This window comes from Halichoerus grypus, chromosome 7, assembly GCF_964656455.1.
Source record: "Halichoerus grypus chromosome 7, mHalGry1.hap1.1, whole genome shotgun sequence".
In the NCBI taxonomy this organism is placed as follows: Eukaryota; Metazoa; Chordata; class Mammalia; order Carnivora; family Phocidae; genus Halichoerus; species Halichoerus grypus.
Genome location: NC_135718.1, coordinates 137,430,935 through 137,442,029, shown reverse-complemented (window position 1 = coordinate 137,442,029; position 11,095 = coordinate 137,430,935). Strand labels below are relative to the sequence as shown.

Below are 11,095 nucleotides of genomic sequence, written 5' to 3'. Positions count from 1 at the left end.
TGTGCTCTCTCTCTCTCTCTCTCTCTCTCATTCTCTCTGTCTCAAATAAATAAATAAAATCTTTAAAAAAAAAAAAAAAATTCAAGACATAGTAAATGCACGACTGACTCCAAATTGCCGTTTAGTATGCTTGGTATTATAGGATATAAAAACTACCCCATCTATGGAATATTGAGCTGACATCCAAGACAATCAAAGCCTCCCACATTCAATATCCCACTATTTCCTGGTTGTACCGAAAAAATAAACAACCAGGAAATGATTTCACCTCTTAAAAAAAAGCATTTACACTTAAAAAATGGGATGAGGTGGGATCCCCTCCTCTTAAAAATGTTTCTAGAGCTACTAAAAAACTTGCACTTACAAAATAGTTGATAAAAATATTCCTCTGGATTGCACAAGAAGGGCGACAGGGGCCACTGATAAGACATGGTTTATGGTGTTAATCAGACTTGGCTTCTTTCTCTCCTGCTTCATCGGAGGCTGGACTCTCCTCATTTTTAGTCTCTCCGTTTTCTGCAGGTAAGTCTTCTTTCGTTTCTTGGTGAGCCACTTCAGCCTGTTTTCCCTTTGCTCCCCTTTTCCCCTTTGTTTGCACTTTTTTTGTCTGAAGACTTATCCTTTCCTGCCGCCTTTTTTGGCTTCGTTTCCACTTTTGCAGGAGCAGGTTTAGCTGACAACCTCGCGACCTCCTCTTGGGCTCCCTTCGCAGCCCCCTCGGCGGAGCTGACCTTCCTCGGGCATCGGGGCGGCGGCCCTGGCACGCCGAGAGCCTTCGCGAAGCTGGGCTGCCTGGCCTCTGCCGATCCTCCCGCCTCCCGAGCTGCTGCGACCCCCTATTTCTTTTTGATGAATTTTAATTGAGGTCTAGGAAGAACTGTAATCGAACTAATGTAGCAGTTTGTGCTTTTACGTATACTATTGACTAACACGTTAATACATATAATTAAACAATTGAGATTATTAATTATAAGAAAAAATACTTTTAATCAGGATTGTAAAAGGAATTAATTATTGAAAATTACAAGGTAAGAGAATTAATTTCCCTAAATATTATAAATATGAATGTACATTAATAATATTGAAAGAACTATGCTTAAAATCAATTTGCACATATGTGCTAGAGACTCCTAAGTTAATTTTCTGTCCTCTCCTGCATCATTAATGATATTCCTCAGGGACAAGGCAAACATATTTTAAAGTAAATATTGTTTATAAGACAACACTAAAGGCCCTAAAGTTTTCTTAGTTAAATAAAATAATATATACATTCAATTTCTTATAGATTTAATTATATTTTAATTATATGACATGGAAGGAAAAGCAATATAATCAATTAAAAACTGAGAGGAATGATTAGGAATGAAAGGTACAAGTTTTGGCCACAGATAATATAAAATAACTTTATATTTCTGGTTAAAAAAAAATTTTAACACTTACTGCTAAAGTCCTTTGATAAGGTCTTAATTGGCTTTGAAAATCCGTAAAAATCCTTATTCACTACTAGAAAATAATGCAGTATTTGGTTAAGCCTGAGTAATTAATAGTAGACATTTTAAAGTCAACATTTTCCTAACAAGTAAGAAAAATGTACAACTTTTCAAAGGGCTATTATATTTGCAAATAAATATATATGTAACATGAAAGAATGTAAACTCTTGGGGCACCTGGGTGGCTCAGTTGGTTAAGCAGGAGACTCTTGGTTTTGGTTCAGGTCGTGATCTCAGGGTCCTGATATCAAACCCCACGTCAGGCTCTCTGCTCAGCATGGAGTCAGCTTGTCTCTCTCCCTCGCCTTCTGCCCCTCCCTCCACTCCCTTGTACTCTCTCTCTCTCAAATAAATAAATAAATAAAATGTAAACTCTTAATATATTCATATTGCTGCATATCCCACACATGGATACTAGCAGGTTTTAATACATTTTGATGATTTCATTATTAACATATATTTACTTATTTATTAATTAATTTAGTTAGTTTTTTTTTTTTAAAGATTTTATTTATTTATTTGACAGAGAGAGACATAGCGAGAGAGGAAACACAAGCAAGGGGAGTGGGAGAGGGAGAAGCAGGCTTCCTGCCGAGCAGGGAGCCCGATGCGGGGCTCGATCCCAGGACCCTGGGATCATGACCTGAGCCGAAGGCAGACGCTTAACGACTGAGCCACCCAGGCGCCCCAATTTATTTAGTTTTTTAAGAGAGAGGGAGAGAGAAGAGGGCAGGGAGGGGCAGAGGGAGAGGGAGAATCTTAAGTTCCAGCACTGAGCCCAATGCAGGGCTTGATCTCACAACCCTGAGGCAAAATCAAGAGTCGGACACTTAACCGACTGAACCACCCAAGTGTCCCAACATATGTTTATATAAACTAGTTCTTAGTAAATATTCTCATTAATAAATTCTGTCTAATATATAAATAGCTGGTTTATTTATAATAATGTATATAATTTATTGTTGCATTAGAATTCAGAAAACTGTATTTATTTATATATAAGTAAAATGACTTGTTTAATACAATCATTTTTATTCTATGCATTCACACAAAATTCTTCAAATATTATCATGATATTGCAGTATAACTAGTGATCTTGGTAGCTCTCCATCATTCAGAGTTGGAATATGCCAGTCTTATCATCTTTTCCCAAAACTACAGGGAGTACTAAATCAGTAAAAGGCCAATAGCGTTTTAGTCTTCTTAGGCTCCATAAAAAAAATACCGTAGACTGGGATGCTTAAACAACGGAAATTTGTTTTTCACAGTTCTGGAAGCTGAGAAGTCCAAGATCAAAGTATCACCATGTTTAATTTCTCCAGAGAGCTCTCTTCCTGCCTTCTCACTGTGTTCTCACATTGTGAAGAGAAAACTTTGGTTTCTTCCTCTTTTGATAAGGGCACCCAAGGCACCACCCTTATGACCTCATTAACCTAAACTACTTCCTTAAAGGCCCTATGTCCAGTGCAGTTACTTGGAGGTGATGGGTTGTTAGGGCTCCAATATCTGAATTTGGGGGGACCCAATTCGGCCTATAGCAGATAGACTGTGCCAAAAAAATGATAATTTACCTCAATATTAATTCACCTTTAAAATCAGAGAGAGTCTTTATTTTTAACCATCAGTCTAAACCATCAATAATTCACCCCTTTCTCCCTGCCTTATTAGAAGTGATAATGCTCAGATGCAGAGTATCATTTAAAAGAGAGACTTGTGAGATTAACCTCTTGTTATGTATAATTCTTTACTATACTCCAGCATGAAAGCGATCACAAAAGGGTAAACTCGGGATATTAAGTCAATGGAACAAACACACAAGGATGTATCGGTATAAAAATTAAGGAAAGTCACAATGAAACCTTTCTGAGACATTTTTGGCCATATAGGAATAAATACATAGCTGAACTTCTAAATGGAAGTATTTTCATTTTCTCAACTATATTGTCTCCTTAAGAGATTTCTTAAAATCTATTACATAGTATAATGCATGGACTGGATTGGACATTTGTCATAATATTGCTTGCTCACTGTCTGAAAGCCATTCCTATGAGTGAAGAATTCTCCACTGAATGAGACCAGTTGGGACACAGAGAAGCTTATAAAGATGCACTTTTCCATCACAAGCGTATGTTCTGGGTTGGATAATCCGGGGCACATGCCTAGCAATTTAAATCTCCTACTAGGAGGACAAATCATCACACCAGTAAAAGGGTGATTTTCATGTTAGCAGTACACACAACAAGATCCAATACCCTGTGGCACAAAGGGGTAGGAGGTGCAGGAGATGAGGGGGTATCAATGTTGGCACCAGATGGACTTGGTGGTATGATTTTTGCTCGGATCTGGCTACCTTGCATTCTTTGCTCTTGATTGCTTTCTGAGCCCGGATTTTGTGATCATATTAGAAAACCCTTGAGCTAATAAAAATCCTTCCAATAAACACACACTTCTGCTTAAATGATCCACTGTTGTTTCTATTTTATGGGAAACCTATTTGCAAATAAATAGAACATGTATGCTACCATTCCAGACTTCTCTGCAGGGCTTCTGATTGATGTGTACAACTGATCATAAAATATCTCCTATTAGAAGAATGTCACAAAGCATTCCAGATCAATAAACTCAAAACTGAACTCACCATCTTTTTCCTCAAACCCTACTCTTTCTCCACTTGTCCCAATCTCAGGGAATGGTACTGCCATCCAATCAACTGTGTAAGTCATTCTTTTTTTTTTTTTTAAAGATTTTATTTATTTATTTGACAGAGAGATAGAGAGCACAAGTAGGCAGAGAGGCAGGCAGAGGGAGAGGGAGAAGCAGCCTCCCCGCTGAGCAGGGAGCCCGATGTGGGACTCGATCCCAGGACCCTGGGATCATGACCTGAGCCGAAGGCAGACGCTTAACCAACAGAGCCACCCAGGTGCCCCATGTAAGTCATTCTTGAATTGCTTTCTTACATTTCCTCCATTATCAATCATCAGCAAGTACATGCAACACAGTAAATAACTTTATTCTCATCAATTTTCTTTGACTATACCACCATAACTTTTGCCCAAGAATTCGTTATTTCTCATTTGGACTACTGAAAGCACCTCCTAACTGGATCTACTCTGAATTCTCTACAACATAGAGATATTTTTTCAAAGCTCATATAATTGTATCATTCCCCCAGTTACGATTCTTTGCCCTTAAAAATGGTCTTAGGATCAATTAACAATTCCCCAGTTTGGTTTATAAGCCACATGACCTGGCCCCAACCAAATTCTCCAACTGCAGGTTGTACGAAACTTTTTTACCCTCTTTGGTCAAAACACTACTTTATTTCATTCTCTTCTATCTGTCATGCTCCCTCTTGCTTATGTCCTTTACACTTGCTGTTTGCCTACCTGGGATAAGATTCCTTTTCATCTATTCTTGCTCGTTTTCTACTCAATTGTCATATCACAAATTAGGTGCTGTTCTCTGGTGGGCCTTTGACAACTTTGACTAAGCAAAATCCCTACTATAGGCCTAACATTGGTAGCTATGTAGTCATGTTGCAGATAGCAATCACTAATTATTGTGTAAGAAAATAAGTTAGGTTTTCAACTCCGTGTAAACCTGTAACTGAGTTAGCTTCCCTTAGATGATGATATTCTAATAGTAGACCAGTGTACCCATGGTAAAGCATATCACCAAATAATCTTGTCAGCTTCTTTCCTTATTCTTTTATGAAAATAGTTTGGTATGAAATAAGAATTAAATGCCTTGCAAATATCTATAAATATTGAGAAGAAAAGGAATAGCAAGATGCAATATAATATGGCTGTTTTGGTAATTCTAAGTGACCAAAGTAACCTAAAACAAAACAACGACAACAACAAAAAACTCCTGTTTTTCTCAAAGAACATAACACAGCTTATTCTTAAACTTGACTGTGGAATCAATTGTACCACAAACAAGAGCAAATTGTCAAGTGCACAAATGCCAGGAGTGTTGGAAGTGTGACCATTGGGAAACTCACAGAGGTAGGAGTGGTAGCAGGGATGTGGGTCCCTGGTATCCTGGTACATACCCAGAAGGCTAGCAGGGCACGATGTCACACTCCAGGAAAGGGATGCTGATCCTTAGGCCACATGCTCTTGGTATTGTACATGATCAAATTTGGAAATAATCTTAATTAAAGATTTCTGTCATGGTTTTGAATTTTGACTTCAAATTTTCAATTACTATTATTACTATTCAAATTTTTCTTGGAAGCTAGCTGCATGAATGATAAAGTACCACCCTCATAGTGGGATCAGGGTCAAGATTAAATAACAATGCAACAGGGCAGAATTTTGGCTCCAGTCCTATCCTGCCAGTCCAGTATTTGTGGATGCAAAAGCACAAGCCTTTCATTGGCAGGATCAGAGGTCCAGGCCCAAGTCTCGTTCTAGACCAGAAGTGATTGCCTAACCACTAGCCTGTGACAGCTTTCTATGGTGTTCTGCCTGAGCCAACTTCTTTTCTGGTAGGTCAGCTTCTAGGAGATCAGATTTGGTCAAGTAAACATTAACGTTTCACTGAACTAATTAAAATGAGGAAGTTTGAAGTAATTCTAATTACTGTAGTAATCCTTAAGTATTTTCAATATTTTTTGTAATGTTCATGGGTCTGATGTAGCAATATTTTCACTCAGGCTCCTTATATTTCCCCCTCCATCATCCTCATAGTTTCCTGTATTTCCTTTCCTGTTAATATATATCCTTGTGTAAAAGATCTGGGGTAGAATACTGTTGAAATTCCTCACCAATCTGTTTTTCAAAGGGATTTTTCTCTTATTTGTTTTCTTTAGAATCAGGCATTTTGAATATATAAATTATGTGTCTTCACATCTGCCCTGGGGACATGAAGATTGTGTTACCATTTGTCTAAAGAAATATGCATATTCCCCTCTGGACTACAGGTTTTTTTTTTTTTGGACTACAGGTTTTTGAAAATATATAATGCTGTAAACTTTTAAAAGCAAATTCATACCCTAGTTATAGATATTTACATATCATATATTTTTTTTCAATAATGTATTATTTACATTTTTCTCCCAAGTATTATGAAATACTTAAAGGCATAAATCTCAACTTTTTGGTGCATAACACTACATTCCCATTAAATTGCAAGTGGAAAATACCATAAAAATGTAAAATTCTCAATTGTACATGATCAAATTTGGAAATAATCTTAATTAAAGATTTCTGTCATGGTTTTGAATTTTGACTTCAAATTTTCAATTACTATTATTACTATTCAAGTTTTTCTTGGAAGCTAGCTGTCATTTTAAACTGAGAAGGAAGCAAAATTAAAATCATTTTTCATACAGATTCTGAGTGAATTATCTTTTAAAAAGATTTTAAGTGAGAAAATATGAAAATGTCAAATCCTGATATTTATCAAAATCATTTAATGATCAAGAATAATATAATTCATAATAGAAAATGGAAAGCTGAAAATGTTATATAAACTGAAAATTCTTTTTACATATATTTATAAATATATGTATATTTATAGATAACATTTGTATATGATCATCATAACTATATAAAACACTATATTATACATAATGTTTATATCAAATTAAAAATTACCTTTTAGAACTATGTAAAATTAAAAACATGCTTCATGATAGGTTGAGCAATATGCCAATATATAAAAACAAAAAAGTTAGAGACCATATGTGTGATGATTAAAATCTGAATAAACATTGTCTTGATAATTTTTGATTAAATATTAAAAATGAATACAGAAAATTTTCAAGTAAAAATATTATCCATTTATTAATTTTTATGGATATCAGGATTTCTGCATGTAAAATTTATATTGCTTTATCTTTTCAAATATCTTCGTGTGATGCTGACATTTTGGACAAGTTTTAATGAAAAAAAATAGAATTTCAGAAGTACACTTGTAAGGCTTATCGTCAAAATCTGCAGAGATAATTTGTGATACAATTTATAGAAGAGTGATAAAAATACCTGGAACTTTGTGTATTTCATTATTAACCTTGATAAATCATGAGCTCCAAAAACTGTTCCTGTATAGCCCAAAGGAAGGAGTGGTGAATACTACTTTGAGGTGGAGGGAAATATGATATGTGGAAACTCTTGAACACAGAAGAAGGAGGAAAAAGCCCAAACATTAGAATAAGAAAATTATTATTATTTTTTAAAGATTTTGTTATTTATTTGTCAGAGAGAGAGAGAGAGCACAAGCAGGGGGAGCAGCAGAGGGAGAGGGAGAAGCAGGCTCCCCGCTGAGCAAGAAACCTGATGCAGGACTCAATCCCAGGACCCTGGGATCGTGACCTGAGCCGAAAGCAGCCGCTTAACTGACTAAGCCATCCAAGCATCCCTAGAATAAGAAAATTATTAAAGTAAATAAAACAGGCAATGAGAGATATGGTTATTCAAAACCACCTAACTCTGGGACTAACTCCTGCTCAAGTAGGAAAACCTGCTCTGTACTAGGAGAAAGCTGAAAACAGAGGCTGTTTTTCCTCCCCTCCTTCCTTCATGTCTTCCTTCCTTCCTTTATTACCTCCTTCTTTCTTCCTCCCTTCCTCTTTTTTTTATTTTTTCTTTCCTTCTTTCCTTTTTTTTCTTTTCTTTTTACTTTTTTTTCACATTTTAGATTCAGAAAGAGAGCTGGCTTTCAAAAGATGCAATTGTCACTAACATTGTAGTACAGAACAAAATTGATGATTACGTATGGTTCCCAAGATAAAAGGTCCCCCCAAGGTTCCAGCATGCCATTTGAAGTGACAGGTTGTATAGCTATTAAAGCCAGTTAGTGGACACATCAGATGGTTCAGTGTGATGAGGAAAAACACACTCATAGAAAACTACTGAAGGGCTGAATGACCACGTCAAGAACTGAGTAAGAGTCACAGGGATTCCTCAGGGGGAAATAACCTGTGATTCCTTACTCATGAATCCTGACTATGGAAGAAACAGTACGAAATATTGGAAACTGATTCAGAGCATATGAAGCCTTCTGGAGAACTTGGCTTCAAATCTGCAAGTCACTGTCACCCAACTGGTGCTATAATTGAGTCTTCAAAAGGCTATTCTAGCATTCTAGCAAACCATCTGCTTAAGAATGCTGGAGAACATGGTAAGACCATTGAATTCCATGAGACTCACTTTATTTGCTGTGAAATAATGATGAGAAGAAATGCTGTGTGGAATACCATGATGGTGGATGAGGAATTCTGTAAGTCCTTGGATGATATTTTAGGCAGAAACATTTGGTGCAGGGAAGGCAAATCTATATTCAGACTGTCTACTTGAATAAGATCAAAATATGGATTCCCCTTCTAATATGGAAGGAGTCCAATTCAATCAACATGCTACCAGGTAGCTGGCTGATTAACCTGGGGAATGGTGCCATATGTGAAACTCAGTGCTCGTATCTGCTGTTTGTGTACTGAACATTCAGGGGTAGCCATTGTCAGATTGGCTTTGGTGAGTGGAAGTCACATTGCTGAGCCTAGGCATAACCTTCATCCCTGCCAACATGGCCACCGGGCATTACAGGGGGCAGCTGGGGAAAGAGGCTGACTGATAACCACAAAACAGGTCATCGTTCTGTTACTTTGATTATTGAAATTCCCCCTTGTTGAGGTCACCTTTTGAGGAGCATTCACATGGGACACAAATAACTTCATGTTTTTTGTCCATTCAGAGGATCAATACATGAAACTCTTCAAGTTTCCTTGTCACTGATTTTCAAATTATGTTCTTCCATCTCCCTGACCATCCAGCCAAACTATTGGCTAAACCCCATGAATTGGCATATAATTGCACATCTGATCCTCTCTCCTTCCAAAAATAGGATATTATTTGGCAATAAAAATGAATGGAAGAACCTTGAAAACATAATACTGCATGTAAAATGAAGCCCATCACAAAAGATGCATACTATATTATTTCATTTATATGAAATATCTAGAATTGGCAAATTCATAGAGATACAAAGTAGATTGGTGTTACCAGGTGTTTGAAGGGGAGGGGAGTGAGTGTAACTACTAATGAGCATTAAGTTTTCTTTTTAAAGCAACGAAAATTTTGGGGCACCTGGGTGGCTCAGTTGGTTAAGCGACTGCCTTCGGCTCAGGTCATGATCCTGGAGTCCCTGGATCGAGTCCCACATCGGGCTTCCTGCTCAGCAGGGAGTCTGCTTCTCCCTCTGACCCTCCTCCCTCTCATATGCTCTCTCTCTCTCATTCTCGCTCTCTCAAATAAATAAATAAAATCTTTTAAAAAAAAGAATTAATTGTATGGTATTTGAATTAAATAAGTTCAATAAAATTATTATATGTATTTTTTAAATGGAAAAACATGGAAAAGAAAAAAAAATCTCCCATGATTTTTTTTTTTTAGAGGTGTGTACGGTGGGACAGAGGGAGGAGACAAAGTGATGTGAGGGGTAAGAAGAATTCTGGTGAAATTTAGCTTCTATCCCATTTCCTCCTTGGCTTTTCTATGATGAGTCAATTATCTTGAATTTTTAATATCAACTGTTTTAAGGCCCTGAGTCCAGGATGGAGCATTGCAAGGTGAATTCCTTCACCACCATTAGAAATTCTTCCTAATTTTTATCCATTTTGTAAATTCACATTTTTTGTGTAGTTTAATATGTGTATTTGCAGAGAATCTTGTTACCAAACTTCCTGGTCTGGCTATTCTGTTCTGAGCTCTTCTTTTAGTGTTGTTTGCCAACCAAATTAAGATTTTATTTTTAATTATGATTTGACACACTGAACAGCCACCTCTTTTGGTAACCCTACAATTATGGAATATTGATCTTACAAATATAATACATAAATACAGAATAAAAATGGAGACTTAAGATTTAGTTTTCTGAAAGTTAATTAAATGTGAATTTAGTCAATTTAGAGAAACAGGAAATGTTTTTTATTCTGGGTACCTAAAACGTACTATAGTACGTTTGTAGATGACACAGCCCAGAATTAACTTGCTGAGTTAATGCATTTTACTTATTGAATTAATGCATTTGACTCTTTACATTTTGGTTTATTTCTCCCTCTTTCTCATACTCCGTGGATTTAAGAATGTTTAACCTAATATTTTATCCTGCTTATTTTATGTAACATTATATCAAGGATGTGTTCTCATGTTTTTAAATATTCTTTGTAATAATTAATTTCTTATGGCAGCATAACATTTCTTTGGATTGTTTTAATCAACTTTATTTAAATACCACTTGCATATATTTAAACGCATCCACTGAAGGATGTATTTCAAAAGTTTTAACAAATTTATATACCTGTGTAACCTCGATCACAATCAAATTATAGAAAACTTCTCTCACCCCCAAAGATCCCATACAAACACTCCTACTTTTCCACCTTCCCCTGGCCCTAGGAAACTGCTGATTATAGATTAAACCTATTTTTTCTAAGTTTTCTAAATTTCCATAAAAATGGAATTCTACAGTCTGACATCTTTTTTTTTTAAGATTTTATTTATTTATTTGACAGAACGAGAGAGCAGGAGAGCACAAGCAGTGGAAGCGGCAGAGGAAGAGGGAGAAACAGGCTCCCCTCTGAGCAGGGAGCCGGATAAGGG

The 11,095-nt window shown here is 36.3% G+C and overlaps 1 pseudogene; it reads right to left on the bottom strand.

Annotated features, from left to right (window-relative positions):
* Positions 1 to 275: 275 nt before the first annotated feature.
* Positions 276 to 3,847, bottom strand: LOC118548222 (non-histone chromosomal protein HMG-14 pseudogene; annotated as a pseudogene).
* Positions 3,848 to 11,095: the final 7,248 nt, after the last annotated feature.